The sequence below is a fragment of the Bidens hawaiensis genome, unplaced genomic scaffold (assembly GCF_021521415.1).
Source record: "Bidens hawaiensis isolate Kalapana, Puna unplaced genomic scaffold, B.hawaiensis_p1.1 tig00030221_1, whole genome shotgun sequence".
Classification (NCBI taxonomy): domain Eukaryota; kingdom Viridiplantae; phylum Streptophyta; class Magnoliopsida; order Asterales; family Asteraceae; genus Bidens; species Bidens hawaiensis.
This window is the reverse complement of record NW_027495030.1, coordinates 49743-68984: the sequence shown is the minus strand read 5'-3', so window position 1 is coordinate 68984 and position 19242 is coordinate 49743. Positions and strand designations below refer to the sequence as shown.

At 38.0% G+C, this 19242-nt stretch overlaps 1 pseudogene; it reads right to left on the bottom strand.

Moving 5' to 3' along the window:
• Positions 1–399: 399 nt before the first annotated feature.
• LOC143580088 (hyperosmolality-gated Ca2+ permeable channel 2.1-like) lies at positions 400–7936 on the bottom strand (annotated as a pseudogene).
• Between the last annotated feature and the right edge of the window lie 11306 nt (positions 7937–19242).

Below are 19242 nucleotides of genomic sequence, written 5' to 3'. Positions count from 1 at the left end.
AATAACCTTATATCACATACATATACAACTTGAGTACATCATAATATTAATTACGACAATTTCGCTAAATTCTCGTTACACAATATATGATGTTCAAGAAACAAAACTGCCTATTCTATGTAGGATCATATATTACATTCCAAAACTGCTTAATCTCACACACTAGTTCAAGATGAATGTTGCTTGAGGCACCAGCTTAATGATCTTCACTGAAAATTTGATGGCAAGGATAAACAATCTTATTAGTAATTTAGAGGTGGTAGTTTTGATCCATTTATTATAAATGGGTCGATTCGGATTATGTACGAAATTAATCCCTTAGCTAATATAATAATATTTTAAGCATATTTGGTGTACTAGTTATTTATCTATATTTGATGCCTTAACCAAATAACCTAATTAGTAACAAGAAACAAAAGGCAACCCAAACCTGGTCTCCTCTTGTTTAGAACTTGTGACTGCTGCCTTATCGTCGTCCTCTTCAGGTTTTGCGTACTCAGGTGAAAGTAGATCAGTGGGATGATTACCGGAATATGGTCCAACTCTATTATATGATGACAGTAACCGCGAAAGAACCTCTTCAAGCTTTCCCGAATGCTCATCATGTCGATCCATCTCAATAAGATCCTACAAACAAGTCATATAAGCAAGTATTAAATAGGTAACATATAGCCGAGAATTGTCATAAATTTAATAAGTATATATTACATAGAGTAAATGACAAAACTACCCTAAAATAATATAAAATATATAAATAAATGATTACGAGAACTGCAAATCATAGTTGTATTTTTTTCGCTTTAAATGTGACACTTGAGGTACTTTAATAACTGCCTACGCACCATCACATTAAATCATCAATATACAGTACCAGATGCAATTGTTTTATCCGATTCTTGTAGATGTCAACATAAAAGTGGTTCCGAAAAGAATGTGTCCCCACATACATACATACATACATATACATTACATGCATACATACATATATATGTGTGTGTGCGCGTGCGTAAAGGTGAACTACTATCTATTAAGACAAAAATATTGTTTTATTTACTGATTAAATATTTAGGAATCGTTACTTTTTAGAACTTGGTTATGCAATGGACTTGAATTATAAACTATGTAATTTATAAATTCTGCATGATGCTATGATAAAAATATTATATCATATTTTTTGTATACTGATGTGTAAAAATAACAGAAGTTAAACTTTGTGTGTGTTTTGAAGCAATATATATACCTGTACAGCTTTGTTTGTAAAGAGTGGTAGAAACTTATGGCGACAATACAAGTTGAAAAGCAAAGTGAAGATTATAAGTATGAATGCAAAGCCTGATGCAGTGCCCAATCTTTTCATTCCAAAGATGATTGAAGCTACTGATTGCATGACTATTAAAGAAAATATTGCAGAGTTATGTGCAATAGGCCAATAACTTCCATTTGTATTGTATCTTGTAATATAAACATTCAAAATCTACAACAAAAATAAAAAAATAAAAAATAAAAACATTAGCTTCTAGTTCTATAGTTCTAACCATTACGCGTAAAATGTAAAAGGAAAATTGGAAATAAATTATCCTAACTTTTGTGTATCGGTCGATAATAATCCCAACTTTAAAAATCACTATCAGCGATCCCAACTTTCAACTATTTTTGTCTCGATAGACCTTTGTTAAAAAACACTTAACGCCGTTAAGTTTTTTTCCCAAGTTTCAAACCTATGTTTTAGGTATTTTGATCGAAAGAACGATATGATTCGACCGATGTAAAACTTATCTCGAAACGCTGATCCAAGCAACGAAACAATGTTTCAATTCGGGTGTTTGAATTTTCAATTAACAAAAATCAAGTCATTTGAATCACCGTTTCGAAATAAGTTTTACATCGCTCGACTCATATCGTTCTTCCGATCAAAAGCCTAAAACGTCGGTTTTAAACTTGGGAAAAACTTAACGGCGTTAAGTGTTTTTTAGCGGAGGTCCATTGAGACAAAAGTAGTTGAAAGTTAGGAACGATGGTAGTGATTTTTAAAGTTGGGATTATTATCAGCAATACACAAGAGTTGGGATTATTTATTTCCAATTTGCCAATGTAAAAACCAATAACGAAACGCAAACCTGATTTCGGTACACAAAATACGCGAAGAAATAGTAGACGAGAAGAAAAGGCAATATCAGAGGTGCGAGAATGGAAAATGTGAAACCGAGAAGTGCGAACAAAAGGGCCCTTGGAACTTCGGTGTGATGAGGGAAAGTATAGAGATCACCATATCCTTCCTTTCTCATAAGAACAAATTGGCCAGTTAACTATAAGTACAAATGGTTGCATTAGTTCATATGCCAAACTTGCCCAACCAGTTGTCATAATGTAGGTCATAAAAAAGGGTGCCTACAAAACAACAAAGAATTATCACACACTTGTTCCATTTGCATTCATTAGCTCTGTAAACGAACTAAACGAACACGAGCAAGCCCCTGTTTGTGTTTGTTTGTTTAACTTTAAGCGTATACGAACACTTAGTCCGGAAAATATTTGTGTTCATGTCAGTCCGTTTAAAAAATGAGCACGTTTGTGTTCGTTTATATGTGTTCATTTAAATCTAAATGGACACTTGGCGAACATAAACGCACATACATGAACATAATTGAATACATATTAACAAAAATAGATGAACACACACACACACACACACTCATACAAACGTAAACGAACACAAACAAACATAAATGAACACAATTTAATGAACATAAACGAACAAATATAAAGCATTAAGCAGATGAATCATCCAAAAATGAACATAAATAAACTAACATAAATGATCATAAATGAATGAACATTAGCGAACATTTACAAACATAAATTAACAAACGAAACATGTGTTCATGTTCATTTATTTATTAAATTTACGAACATAAACAAACTTTCCGTCGAACGATCAACTTAACTCACCTGACCAGGAACTAAAACACCAAGAAGCATGTGTTCATGTTCATTCATTTATTAAATTTACGAACATAAACAAACTTCCCGTCAAACGATTAACATAACTCACCTGACCAGGAACTAAAACACCAAGAAGAGTAGCCATGTCTTTTAAACCAGTAACAGTTAATAAATGCATACGGTCCCACCAAGTACCAGTGAAAAGGTTGTACAAAATATATTCCAAAAGAAGAAAATAATAACTTTGCAACATGCACTCTTTTTTCTCCCACTACGTGACACAGCTCCTTCAAGTGTAGCAAACATTAACATGACTGGTGGCACCAGCAAAACGAAGAATGTTAGCACCAAACTTGGTAGATACCCGGATATGATATTCACATACTGCCTGTAACATTCAATAAACACTTTATGTTAAGTAGTGTGTTTAACGTAGTCCTTAAGGGTGTAAATGAGTTGAGCTACTCGACGTGTGTCATGCAGAGTGAAAGCAAGAAAATAATAATCGGGAAACAATTCTCCAAGAAAAAGAAAATGTTGGAATTATGAATTCTCAACCAATACACTAGAGATTCAGTAACAATAAAGAGGCAAGTAAACGAACAACAAGTTGCGCTGCAACACCCTTTTGAATGATAAAACTTATCCTACCAGAAACAAAGCTATGGTTCAAAATTTGGGAGGTTTGCAAATTTTTGGATTATAAAAAAATTGCAATACTGAAATTAAGATAATAAATAGAAGTAAATTACGTAAATGATCTAAAACACGTAATTTTAAATTTAAAAAGGCTTAAAATGTTAAGAATTTTGAGGAAAAAGTCTTATTTGGTGAAATTGGAGGCTTGATCGTCAAGACCTTTTCGTCGACTAGAAATGGGTTCCGTAAAATATACTTGTAGCGAGTTTGTTAACTCTTGAATCAGCTCCTTGTCAATGAATTGCTCAGGTTCAACTCAAAAAAGCTCGAATAGAGCCCAACTTAAATAGGAGCTCATTTCATAAGCGAGCTCGAACATGAGCTTCATATACCGAGCTGGACTAGGGGTACGAGCCTAAACGAGCTTGTTATATGTGCAAGCCATAAATAATTGTATTTGATATGATAAAAATATATCCAAATATTATGTATCATTATATAAAATTTTTGATAAAATAATTAAATTATATACATTTAAAAAAAATTTAAACTATAAAAACAAAAATATATGAATAAATATATTTAAATAATTAAGAAATAATGAACAACCTAAGTCGAAGCTCAAACTTGAAACACTATTAGGGAGTCAAGCTTAAGCTTAAACATATACAGAGCGTAAAATGAGCCAAGTTCGAGCTTGAGCCCTTATAAACTAAACAAGCACAACTCATTTACACCCCTTAGTGCCATGCCAACGTCACGTTTCTAACACGTCGATCACCATTATGGCCCACAGATTACCTCAAATTTAGTACTCAAAAACTATGCTAACTTTCTATAAAATAATCTACATATAAGAAACCTTAAAGAAACAAATAATGTGTTTCATTTGTAAAAAAAAAAAAACTTTTTAAGTTGACAAACCTGTCTGCTATCCCTCTGAGGAATGGAAATGTGGTCTCCAACTGAGCAAGGTTACAAAGGCCTTGAACTAATGATGTGGGTAGCAAAAACCACACACTGAAGAGAATTGTGCCAATAAAAACTAGCGTTTTACGGATCCAAAGATACCGATAAGGTATACAAAGGTTCGCCCAATAAACATCGTGTGGCTCTGGCGCAAAATCTGTGACCCATAACATAGGATCTTTTGCCTGGATGGTGTGTGAAGCCACCATTGCAGCGTATCGGTTCCTAAAAAACACAAATGCAGCTGCGCATTCCTGTGTTAACATCATAAATCTTTAAACCATCACAAATAATAATAATAATAACAACAACAACAACAACAATAATAATTATAATAATAACAATAATAATAGCATTAATAGAGAGATAAAGAGTCCTAACCAGATCTCTCATATCTTTTTTATGATTATGTTTATGTTTCCTGAAAGTACTTTCGGTTTCAGAAGCGACAATTTTCAAAGGGTTTGAAGATGGAAGAGCTTCGACGGTTATTGGTTGAACATATTGAGTTATAGTTGTCTCTGCAAGCACCTTATACATCTTTTCTGTTTCCATCTATGTGAAAACCAACATATGTGATGTGAGTGTTCAGTATCTTATTATTCAATCAAGAAACTCATATGGTTACCATTAACTTCTGAATTGCACCGGATCGATAAACCATTTGGTGCGCAAGATAACTTATATTATACCAACTGCTAAAGTGTTTGCTAACAACTTCACTATATGATTCTCCGGGACTCCATGGGATTCCTCGAACAAGAACCGTGTAGTGACTTGGTTTTCTTGGAAACTTAATTGCTTGTTCTAATCTCATCCTTGCAACATTCTTGAACTCCTACCACAACAAACCTCATTTCAGTGTCATTTCATATGTGAAAGATCATGTGTGAAACATAGGATCTATTTGCCTGTTTTTTCTGAGATATATTATTCGATCTACTATGAGCTGACGTGAGCTACTAGAGATTAGCTCACTAGTTTCTCAAAACAACTTGAACTTAAACAGGATCGAGTTCTAGCTTGACCAGGTTCGTGAACCTAACGAGACTATTATAGTATTATCTCTATAAATACATTCATTGTAATTTTTTAATAATAAATATTGTTTTATATTAAATTACGATTAATATAACTAAAATCAACTCTAGCTCAAACTCGGCTCATTTACAGCCTAATTAAAACAATGATACATGAAATAAATTTAAATAAATGTTACTTTCACATCCTTACAACGTATAGAAGAACATAAGCGGAGATAGATATGACATAGAGCGCAAAGAAGTGGGCCCAAAGCCTGAGGTGAGAAAAAGAAAGTAAGAATATAGAAACTAAGGAACAATAGTTTTCATAAAGCATACCCCGTAGACCCTTCCGGAACATTCCTAATGGTAAATATGTCCATCTGTGACTCGGGAGTCGTCTGCTCTATCGCTTGCCCAAACAAGTTCACTGGAAGGACGATAAATATGCAAAGAACGGCTGCAATGGAGAATATCCGTATGCTACACCACAACAAAACAAGAAACAACAATTCTCATTTTTGTTAGAAGTTGTGAAAATCTATTAACGTGACCTTTAACATTTGCATATGTTGACATGGCGTGTCCGTTGTGTAAAATAGTTTATGTGACATGCCCATTTGTATAACTTTCACAGCATGACCAATCAACAAGTATAACCAACCATTTATGTAACATAAATATTACACGATTGATATGTCAATGTCACACACCCCCTAAAAAGTATTACACAAATGGAAAACCATGTGCACATGTCATGTATAGAATAGTCCATGGGAATAATGTATCATAATAAAAAGTTAGACTTTCGTTCTTGATTAATGAAAACATCCTTGGCAAATGCTTTCGCAGTTGTTCGTGTTGCGCCCCCGACCTATTCTCAAACTTTAAATAGGTAGGACGGCGCGGCTGCTTTGTTGAGCCGTGCCACGGAATCGAGAGCTCCAAGTGGGCCATTTTTGGTAAGCAGAACTGGCGATGCGGGATGAACCGGAAGCGCCCTAGCGGGGTGCACCGCCGACCGACCTTGATCTTCTGAGAAGGGTTCGAGTGTGAGCATGCCTGTCGGGACCCGAAAGATGGTGAACTATGCCTGAGCGGGGCGAAGCCAGAGGTTAACAATGCTTACTGTCTTGCCTGTTTTGGCCTTGCCATCGGGAGGGTTTATCAAAGTTAACAATGCTTACTGTCTTGCCTGAATTGGCCTTGCCATCATGCCAAGGCACGCCCATGGCCAGGCCAAGGCATGCCAAGGCGCCCATGGGCAAGCCAAAGGCACGTCTTGGGCATGCAAGGCTCGGCCTAGGCACGGCCAAGGCAAGCCAAAGGCATGCCAAGGCAAGCCTTAGGTCTAAATGTATAAATGTCTAAATAACCTCAGTGAAACAATTGTACAACTTGGATTTTAAACAAAGGTATATTGGTTTTTATTAATCTCAATTATCTCTTTTTGGTCAATGTCGGTTCCAACTAACGAATTGGCTGCTGATGCTCCCAACTTTTAACGTATTTGTTCCCAACGGTCCGTGACTAACGGAATCCTAACACCGTTAGTTGCAGGTCACCGGAAAAACATTTTTTGTTGGAAAAGTCACATTTTTTTTTCCAGAAACACCACCCGAATACCGCTATCACCACCAATTGACTCACCATCAACCAACCACCACCACTTGAGCACCACCAACCAACTCCGACGATGGTTATAGGGTTTCGTGACCTCAATAATTGGGGCTTTTACTAAAAAAAGTTCCTAGAGGTCCAATACAAAGTTACAAATATATTTGGGATAAAAATGTAAAGTTTTCCTGGCCAAAAACGTTTTTCCAGCGATCTACAACTTACAGCGCTAGGATTCTGTTAGTCGCGGACTGTTGGGAACAAATACATTAAAGTTGGACCGTCAGCACCAATTCATTAGTTGGGAACGACAGCGACCAAAAAGCGATAGTTGAGATTAATAAAAAATTAAAAACCAATATACTTTAAACAAAATATGATTTGGATCATTTCATATTGAAAAGGTAGTGCTAGTAATAATAACAACGACGACGACGACAAGAAGATAGTAAGTTAGTTTATTACCAGAAAACAATGAGCCTGATAAACACGAGTCCATCTATACCCCCACAAGCATAGAGATCATCATCGGTTGCTTCCCACGCTTTAACTAACCAACCCGCAGAGGGGATGAGTCGATCAAAAAAGTAAAGGTTCTTTTGGCCTGGCTTAAGTTGAGCAAGCCTCTGCCTGAAATAAACTTTCAAATTATACGGTTGTTTTCTCAATATCGAATATAGTGAAAAAAAACCAACACAAATCACTATATTGAAACCAGCAGATGTAAGTAAGGCTGGTAAGATCATTTCTGACTCCAATTTTTCTTCTTCTCACAAAATATTACCATAAAACAACCTTATGCTTCTTTGAAAATTGGTTCACACCTAACAAAAAGTTGGAATATTACTGAATCAATAGGATTGTTTTCAATTATATTTGCAATGAGACAATCATAGATTAAAGAATTTATCTAATGATGAAACAATTAGGCCTGTAAACGAAAATAATTCGATATTGTGAGCTGTTCAGCGGGAAGTTCAATTTTATGTTCGTGAACGTTCGTTTATGTATGTCCATTTGTGTCCGTTTATTTATGTGCGTTTATGTTCATTTGCACATTAATAGAAAATAATTATTTATTATTTATGAGTCATCTAGTTAATAGTTAAATATTTGTTCGTTTGTGTTCATTTAAGTGTGTTCATTTATGTTTGTTTGTGTTCAATTACGTTTGTTCATATATGTTCTTTATGTTCGTGTATTGTTGTTCATTTATGTTCATTTAGATGTTAAACAAACGAACATAAACGAACAAGAACATGTTCAATTTTTTAACAAACGAACAAGAACACAACTATTTGTTCAATTAAGTGTTCGTGTTGGTTTAAAGTTAAGTGAGCAAACACGAACATGCCCTTGTTCTTGTTCGTTCGGTTCGTTTACAGGCCTAGACACAATATATGTTCAACAATACTTGAACACAAAAGCTTCTAGATGCCAAATATGTGGATCAAACCATTTTACCACCACAAATTTCCAAATAATATGCCATATTTTAACATTAAGAATAAGAAACGATTGATCATACCCGTATGGAAGTGAACGAATCGTTGCATGAATAAATTGCGCAGAAAATCAAATCGAATGTAACGAATGTAAGGATAGTAAATAGGGAGAATAATGGGGATCATAAGGCTAAAGTTGAGGTTGATCTTGTTGTTAAGATTTGAGTTTTACCTTAATTAATTAATGGCATGAAGCTTCATGGGTGGTTTATGATTATGGTTTTAGAAAGAATAACCAGGGATTCTGAAGAAACACTAATCGACCCCGGGCAGATTACGGATAATCTGGGGGTTAAATAGATGTTTCCCACGAGGGGTTATGTCCGGCAAAGATGGTTCTTCTGGTGACCTGCAAAACAGACACCGTGAGCTCGTCACTGAGAAGGGGGGGGTACCTCCTTGTGACCACCCTCCGGCGTGAGAATCAGACTAGATTGCTCTTGAATATAAGTGTATATTAAGAGATTGCTAGAGAAGATAAGATGTGATAAGGTAATGTAATGTGCCCATACCATTCCAAGGTGTTGGAGTATTTATAGCCGAATGTAGGTTTCCAAGAAGGTACAGCCGGCTGAATAGTATTCCTGTTCTGCCAACTGTGGGCTACGCACATGCCATGCTGGCAGTTGGTGGGTAGGCAGCGGCTGATAGGGACCAGGGCGGCTGTGTACTATTCCTTTTCCACCAACTGCAGGCTATGCACGTGCTACGACAGGTTGGTGAGTAGGCAGCGGCTAATAGTGACAGGGGTTGGTGAGTAGGCAGCGGCTGATAGTGATCAGGCCGACTGTGTACTATTCCTTTGTCACAGTGAGCTGTCGCTGCTTTGGTCGGACCTTTTGTCCATACCTCGTCAAGTACAGTACAAAAGGTCCTCCAGTAGCGTACGGACTGGCTCATTTGGGCGGGAGTATTCCCGGCTTTGGGCGGGAGTGTTCCCGGCTTGCTCACTCCTTCTTCAGGTGACATTACTGAATTATTTAAGAGTTAAGTGCCTTGTGCGTGTAGCCTTGCTGCGCAGGTAGCCTTCCCTGATGGCTTGTATTCGCAGCTGCGGGAACAGGCGGGGTACTTCACCATTGGGAGGCTTTTCCTGCGGGAACAGCTTGCGTACTGCGCGTAAGGACGTCACGTCTCTGAGCATGGTGGGTCCTGCGGATCCAGTTGGTTTCTGCGCAGACGTCCCTCTTTAAGGTGAGTCTTGCGGGTCCAACTGGGCTCTGCTGGGACCTACCTCTTCAACGCAGTACGCAAGCTGTTCCCGCAGGAAAAGCCTCCCAATGGTGAAGTACCCCGCCTGTTCCCGCAGCTGCGGATACAAGCCATCAGGGAAGGCTACCTGCGCAGCAAGGCTACACGCACAGGGCACTTAACTCTTAAATAATTCAGTAATGTCACCTGAAGAAGGAGTGAGCAAGCCGGGAACACTCCCGCCCAAAGCCGGGAATACTCCCGCCCAAATGAGCCAGTCCGTACGCTACTGGAGGACCTTTTGTACTGTACCTGACGAGGTATGGACAAAAGGTCCGACCAAAGCAGCGACAGCTCACTGTGACAAAGGAATAGTACACAGCCGGCCTGGTCACTATCAGCCGCTGCCTACTCACCAACCCCTGTCACTATTAGCCGCTGCCTACTCACCAACCTGTCGTAGCACGTGCATAGCCTGCAGTTGGTGGAAAAGGAATAGTACACAGCCGGCCTGGTCCCTATCAGCCGCTGCCTACCCACCAACTGCCAGCATGGCATGTGCGTAGCCCACAGTTGGCAGAACAGGAATACTATTCAGCCGGCTGTACCTTCTTGGAAACCTACCTTCGGCTATAAATACTCCAACACCTTGGAATGGTATGGGTACATTACATTACCTTATCACATCTTATCTTCTCTAGCAATCTCTTAATATACACTTATATTCAAGAGCAATCTAGTCTGATTCTCACGCCGGAGGGTGGTCATAAGGAGGTACCCCCCCTTCTCAGTGACGAGCTCACGGTGTCTGTTTTGCAGGTCACCAGAAGAACCATCTTTGCTGAACATAACCCCTCGTGGGAAACATCTATTTAACCCCCAGATTATCCGTAATCTGCCCGGGGTCAATTAGTGTTTCTTCAGATTCAATGAAAAAAGAAATGTTGATTTCATACGTTTATTGCGGTTTCTTCATTAACAAAGTTGATGGTTATCTTTTGCTTTGTATTTATAGCAAGGTTAATGTATTTACTTTGTATTTATAGTAAGGTTAATGTATTTACTCTTGTGCTTTTCATTTTCAGATGCAAAAAAAATTGTTCTAATTAACAAAATTTAAATTAAAGCTTGTTTTATGATTTAATGTTTGGACTTTGGGATTGGTCCATACGTAATTGTTACACTATAACAAGTTAGTAATTGCATGTATGTCTATGTCATTAAATTACGGGTCCTATCAATAAGGCTATACGGGACGCTATACGTCCCGTATAGAACTATACGAGCCCTATACGGGCGGAGTATAGCCCCCTGTATCGCCCTATGCGGGACGTATAGGAAGGTTTGGTGTTCCTGAAAAACTCCTTTACTAATTTGGTCTTAAAAAGCTATTGATGGGTCCCACTTGACACGGAATCCAAGGCGAAAATGCTAAAGGTTTGAATAAGATAGCAATAGCAACACTCGTGGTCCTTTTCGGTCTAATTAGTCCACAAAGCATACCTTCTTTCCAAGTCAAGTCACTAATTACTTGGCCTACGTCTTCCCACTTGTTAATATTTATAACCATTCTTCTATCTTAAAAATTATTTAGTATAATTATAACTGAAAAGTAGTTATTATATTAAAACAAAGGCAAGCGGATAACACGCTATACTGATATTTCTTAAAAATTAAACGTATTTCTAACGATCATTTAGGCTTTATGATTGTACGATGTTTATTTTTCATTTATACATGTATCTAGTAACTTATTAAACATTCCAATAATGCCGTATAAACATGAGGTATGAAAAGTACAACGTGACATCGTTACGTAATAAAAACAAATAATACCTAACATTTTATGATCGAATATTCAAATTAGTGTTGTGGGTCCAATTTGGAAAGTAAGCTAGATTGGTTTAAGAATAGTTTTGTTACAATGAATGTGTGCTTTTTGTTTCTATCGTTTGTTGTTTAAGAAAAGTTTAAGGTTTGGTGTTATTCCACGACTAATACAACGAATGGAATAATTGAATTAATATGATGCTAAGGTTGGTATAGTCGTTACGACATTTTCTACATATGATATATATTTATGTCAGATTATTATGTTTTAAAACTGCTTCGAGAATGCCTTTGTATAACTCAAAAGCATTTTTAACTCGTAAAACAAAACAAATGGCACCATGTGTGTGGTATAGTTCTTGTGTCGTGATCTCATATGTTGAAAATATTTGTTCATATAAGATGTAAGGTAACGATATAAAATCGTGAAGTTTACACTTTTGTTGTAAATTTAATGAGTTTTTGAGGTCGTATTTCTTATAATCATTTAAATAAACAAACATAGTCAATATATGTATAATCAAGAAATGTCACTGACGTTATAGATATCATGTCATGACGTTATAGATATCATGTCATTAGTTTTTATCGTTCCAAAACATATTTCATTTGCAAAATTATATGATTGAAATACTTTTTAAGCATTCAATTACTTTAAGACTATGTGTTATGGATTAACGCCCTAAGCCAGCTAATCAATTCTATGACCGACAAGGGTGTTACACACCATTACGTGGAGGCCGTCAAGGGAGTTACGGACAAGTCCGTGAGTGTATTCACTGGCGTTAGGGTGGAAGAAAGGCTGCAAAGGTTTTAATCCAATCTAAGGAATTAGCTACGTAGAAAGAACGTATAGTAGAGCGCCAACCCCACTACTTATTTTCTAATAGGGATATAAAAATAATTATATATAGATCATGACACTTGTTATAAAGTATGTGACTAGTAAATGTCACCTTTATCATATATAGTTAAAACAATCATGTTTCAAAAGGCAACCACTTAAAATGTTGCTATAACTAAACTTTTTTTTCTATAAAAATATAAGTATACCTAACTAATAATAATAATTTATCTGGACTCTATACATCTTTGTGACATCTAGGCATTATCCATCCTCATCCTAATCACCATATAGAAGCACACAAGGTATTTGCTCTTTAGCATTCCAAATCATTTTTTTTATGTATACGGTTCTAGCGGTTCTTAACATATTATTAATTCTGTTAAGGATAGTCATTGGGATCAATCAGTATATTAGAATGGTTTTGTGGAGGTTGATGGAGACACTGAAGATGAAACTGAGGAATTTGAAGATGAGGAAATTGGTGGTTGATGACGGAAGTTCTTCACATAGTTATGACAAGATCGAGAAAAGTGAAAGCATGAGAGTCGAAATGAGAAGCAAGAAAGCGCGTAAACTTATTGAAGAAACCCTTAGAGTTGCTGATTCTCCAAGAACCACAAAGAGCTACTCTTTTTGAAACCAGTAATATATGCTGCTACCATATATGTACTTTTGGTTTTAATGTATTTGCAAAACAATATAAACTGAACATATTATTATTGTTATATCTTTTTCTAGTTTTATGCATAAAAACTAAAAAGTTAATGTCCTTAAGTGAACCAGCAGCAGAAACTTGCCAATAAAAAAATAAATCAAGAAAATGAAATTAAAAAAATGTGGCTGCTGGGATTCGAGCCCAGGTCTCCACAGCCACAACGTGGAATTCTTACAACTAAACTACAGCCACTTCATAAGGTTGATTTTTATATACATATAATATAATTTAAAGCTTATTTTTTGATGAATGGTGGACTTGGCTGCAATGGTTTGACAAATACATCGTCATCGCTTTTTCACATGAGTAACTAATCTTCATTAAAAAAATATACTTATTTTATTTTACAACAACAAACCTTCAAAAATGATCTTCGAGCCTACATCAAGCCACGTCCACTTCTTCTTGTCCGTGTGTCTAGCACTCTAGCCACATCATCCGGACCACACATGTTATGGGTACTCCACTTACATTGTATAGTAAACTGTAAATATTTACTATCGAAATTTTAACTTTTAGATTCAAAACTCTGTTATTATAAGTTACATAAAAACATGTTTATATCATACAAATTTTATTATTTTCATAATGAAATCAATTAACATATAGTTCGTTTGTCTTACCAACTAAATGGTTCGGTCTTTTTTCAAAAACAAGTTTACGTCGTGAGTTATTTAAAATCAAATATGAAACTACTTTATATTTTAACTTGGATTCGCCTTCTTAAGAACTTATGTAACCTAGAATAAACAAAATATGAATCATCAATAAGGAAATGAAATAGTGAATGAGATTTGAAATAAAATAAAGTAACCGAAACATGAAAGTTCAATCCGACCATCGATCTAATTCGCTAATTCAACATGTCTGGCTTATAATCGGCTGACCCAAAAAATTTAAACCAAGAACACTAACTGTAAAAGATTTGAATCTGACTAATTGAAAGTTAATAAAAAGTCGATTGCGAAGCCTTGGCTTAGACAACTTCAATGTCTTAAACCAAACTGTGAATACCCGTAGTTTAAAATAATAAAGCATAGGAAAGATTTATTAAGTAGAGATATTGGTTTTTATTAATCTCAATTATCATATTTTGGTCGTTGTCGGTTTCAACTAACGAATTGACTGCTAACGGTTCCCATCTTTCAATGTATATGTTCCCAGCGGTCCGCGACTAAACATAATACTAACGCCGTAACTTGCAGGTCGCCGGAAAAATGTTTTGGCCGTAAAACTCACATTTTTTCGGAAAACTCAACATTTTCTTCGTCCTAAACATATTTGTAATGTTTGATCTAACCTTTAGAAACCTTTTTCTACTAAAAACCTAATTATTGATGTCACCGGAACCTAGAATTGTCATCGGAATCGACTGGTGGTGCTCAACTGATGGTGGTGAGTCAATTGGCAGTGGTGGCGATGTTCAGGTGATGTTTTCTGTCAAAAAAAATGTGAGTTTTCTGGCCAAAAACGTTTTTTCAGCGACCTGCAAGTAACGGTGTTAGGATTATGTTAGTGGCGGACCGTTGGGTACAAATATGATGAAAGATTGGACCGTTGACAACCAATTTGTTAGTTGGGAGACTGTTCAAAAAGCTCAAGGCTCGAAGCTCGGGCTTATGGCTCGCTCGATAAAAGCTCAAATAAAACTAGCTATATAAAGTTGATTTGAGACATCCTACTCTAATTTGGATCATTTTTGTAACCGAGCCAAATCGACCTAGGCTCGGCTCGAATCATCGCTCAGCTCGTTGGCCCGATCTTAAGCTCGTTTAACTTCAAAATCGAGCTAGAGCCTAACTAAGTTGCCTCGTTTAATTTCGAGTCCGAGCTCAAAACCACCCTGGCTCGACTCGGTCTCGACTCATGAACAACCACATACTTAGAACCAGCAGCAACCAAAAGATGATAATTGGATATTAATAAAAATCAATATACCTGTCAAATATAATAATTTATTCTTAAGTTTATTGTTGTTATTATTATTATTATTATAAGTTATCAATCACTAATTTTTAGGATCCATTTGAAGTTTTATATAATTTACTATAAAACGATTACAATAAAGTGGCAGGCAAACGGGCAACAAGCTGCGCCGCAACCCCCTTTTGAACAGCAAAGCCAATCCTGCTAAAAACGAAGCTTTGGGACCTAGAAGCTGAAAAGGTTCCGTGTACGACGCGCTGAACCCTACTCAAAAATTTCACAGCCTCTGGAGCCAGAAAACCAAATGTATCAAAGGCAAATGGTAGAAAGACATGTTGATTATCTAAACAAGCTTTCTCGTGTTTAACAACTTTGCCCGATTCAGCCTTCAACGCAGCCTGACCCACAACAAACCCACGGTCCCTGAGCCCAACAAGAGGAGACACTCCTGTAAGATCCACACAGGCGTGTTTCCCCCCTGCCCACCCGAACACAAGAATATCAGCTGGTCGTAAAGTAGACCTCCCTTCAATAGGATTCGTGAGAAAGTTAACAGGGGCCTCCTTTTTAGCAGAAATCCCTGCCCGTTTAAGAACATCACACAGAACATCCCTAACCAGATCATGTCTGTATTTAAAGCCAGGCAATTCTTTGCAATGCACCGCATGGTCACCAAAAGAATCCAAACAGACCTTACGACAAATTGGGCAAGGTTCATCCGTCGGGAACATAGGGATCATTAACCGGTACTTAAGGATAGCCCGATATTCCAAACCCGACATACGTTGGCCTAATCCTTCAATGGGGATGGCCGTTAGAAAATCCTGAGCCCGAGGAGCCCGAAGGCATTCAAACACCGCCTTTTGGCGAGGGGATAGATCAAACTTCACTTCTAAACTCTTGACGATTCCACTAAATAAGGCACTCGCCACAACATGTTGGGCTTTAGGGGGGGCGGTGTCCTTATTAGAGAACCCGCTAAGATCAAAATCTGGAAGTGAAGTACGTAAACGATCCATCGCACACCCATAATCAGAGTCCAGCCCATAAATATCACAACCCCGAAGAATATGGTCTTGCAAACACCACGACTGTGCTCTCGAAGCCACAAAAGCATATGTAGATACATCCTCGGCCGAACAGAGACCCAACCCCCCATAACGGATCGGAAGTGATGCCAACCTCCATTGGAGATCCCCAAAGAACGGACCTCCACAAACCACGATGTCCTCAATCGCCCTTCGAAGACCATTGCCAAATATAGAAACAGCTTCCCCCACATACATAGGTTGGCATGTTCTCAAACCGAACAAAAGCTTGGCGACTCCCATACATGAGCGAAGCAAAAGAAGCTCGCATTGAGGATCCCGAAGTCTTGGGAGACAGCTCATCAGTTCCACAGCGCTAGATGCCCTTTTCATAGCCAAACTGCTGATAAACCCCGCATCCTGGCTTACAGCACCACCAAGGAGTTTCACGCCAAGCACCGGCCTTCCAATCCCGCAAGGGAACAACCCCTCCTGTGCCTTCACCCCATTGCATGTTGGCCAAAATAACTCTGTTTTCTTAACGTTTAATTCAAGACCCAAACGAGGCCCCTCAGACCTGATAATATCTAGATTTGGCTACCTCTCTAGTATCCCCGATAATCGTGCCATCATCCAAGTACCAAGCATGAAAGAGAAGCTTGCACCGATCTCTGATTTGGTGAACAAGTGGGTGCAAAGCTAAGGCAAAAAGGAGAGGCCCAAGAGGGTCCCCCTGTTGAACCCCAGTGGAGGATTTAATGAAAGTATCACCCACATATAACCTAGCCGACTGCCCATATAAAAAATCCACCCAAAGAGAAATGGAAGGACATCGACTCCGAACCTCATGTAGAAGGGTCGTCCTATCTACTAAGTTGAAGGCATTGGAGAAATCAACAGTAAGCATAGCCAATGACCCATCCGAATGAAACTGATTTAGAAACCTGTTCGCGCTATGAAGCACGGCCTCTGCCCCACTGGGGACTCCCACCCCAAATTGAAAGTCACCGAGGTATTTAACCATCTCCTTCCCGACATCCCTCATAGCCACCTTAGAGACCAACCGCCTCCAAATGGCCCCAACGGCAATAGGTCTAATCCCATTGTCCGGTTTAAGCAACGGCGTAAGTGGGGCAGACGCAACAAACTCTGCCAACACCTTAGGACACCTTCCCCCCAAAAATAAATTAACCACCGCAGAGATAGCCTTGAGCAAACCATCCGCAATCGGAGACCCCTCTCCGCACAACGCATCTAAAATGTGTTGGGCTCGCAAACCGTCCCGCCCACACGAAGTCCCTTTAGGGAAAGACTTAATGCACCCAAGCACACTATCAACGTCCACGACAAGGGGAGACTCAGAAAGCAAGGAAGCAGGCATAATCGGAGGTGCCATGATGGGATGCTTAGACAACAAAGCGTTCAAAGTATCCTTACCGAAAGGTGCAACCCCTGAAGAGCATAATACCTTGACCGCAGCAGTGAAATGCCCGTCCGCAACTTTTCGCAAACATTGTTTAACATTGGCGCCCAACCCGGCGTTGTCAGACTCGGGTACAAACGCATCACCACCCGGGGCATCTCCTAGGGGTTGGTTAATAAGCGATATAAGGAGCTCAAAGAAACCGTCACGGTCACCCCAAGCGGATAGCGACCGTTGAATAATTCGGCATTGCTCAGACTTTCTATTGCCAGACCTGCGTTGCTGACGATTAGAAGGTCTGAAAACTCGTAAGGTGCAACGTGGTAACAACAACAGTTTCACCCACGCCTCAACAGACTCTGGCATAGCCGCCACCTTACCCAGAGCACCCACTAAGGCTTGGGAAAAAGCCATACGACAACTATGAGGAATGTTTTCTCTTATAGATTAGCATTTTCATTATTCTACACACCCAACCCTTTATCTTTCCTCAATCATTCAAAAAGTGGGAGATCATCAACCCATCCATCTTTTCTCATCCAATTTCCAGATTTGCATGGAATTTTCTCTTTCTTTTGTGTTGTGTGATTGAATTATAGCTTCAGTTTGCTCTTTTATTTGTCTTGATAGGTAAAGGTGCAACCTTTTTATGGAATTGAATCTTGATTCTTGCAAAAGATGTTGCTTATACATGTCCTTCTTTGTATATCTAACTAGGACCACAGTGTACCCTTATTATTATTATTATTATTATTATTATTCAGTTTGAGTTAGATTGTGAATTTGTGGGGATTATTATTATTATTAACTTTACCTATCTCATCAATCATTCAAAATTGGGATCTTCCATTGATGATCATCAATTCTATTTATATGCTAAAAAACAAAAACATAGACACCAACCAAAGGTTCTTTGTTTGAGGTAGTTAGTTATCTTCATGTTTTTGCTGGTGAAATTTTAGGAGTAAATTGTGTGTGTGTTATGAAATTATAAGTTTCTTGAGTAAAATTTTTTTTTCTTTATATGATTCTGTGGTTTCTTTAAAAAGGAAGCAGCTTTTTAGTGCATAATTCATTAGTAGGGCTGTTCACGAGTCGAGCCAGCGTGGTTTCGAGCTCGGGCTCGAAATTAAACGAGGCAACTTAGCTAGACTCTTGCTCGAGTTTGAAGTTAAATGAGCTTAAGATCGAGCCAACGAGCTGAGCCGTGACTCGAACCGAGCCTGGGTCGATTTTGGCTCGATTACAAAAATGATCCAAATCAGCTCAGGATGTTTCAAATCAACATTTTATAGCTAGGTTTATTCGATCTTTTATCGAGCAAGCCACAAGCCCGAGCTTCAAGCCTCGAGCTTTTTGAGCAGCCACATTCATTAGAATTAGTACTGGTTGCATTTTTTTAATTTTTTTTTCATTTTTTGTTATAATTATAACTATTTTCAAGATTGATAATCTTTGATGTATCGAAAAGGCGAAAACTTGATTAAATATGTCACGAGTTACCTTCATTCTAGTTTGTATTGGTTTCTTTCTTTTAAAGTTTACATTTTTAATATTACAGAAATGAATTTTGATTCACAGGTTCGG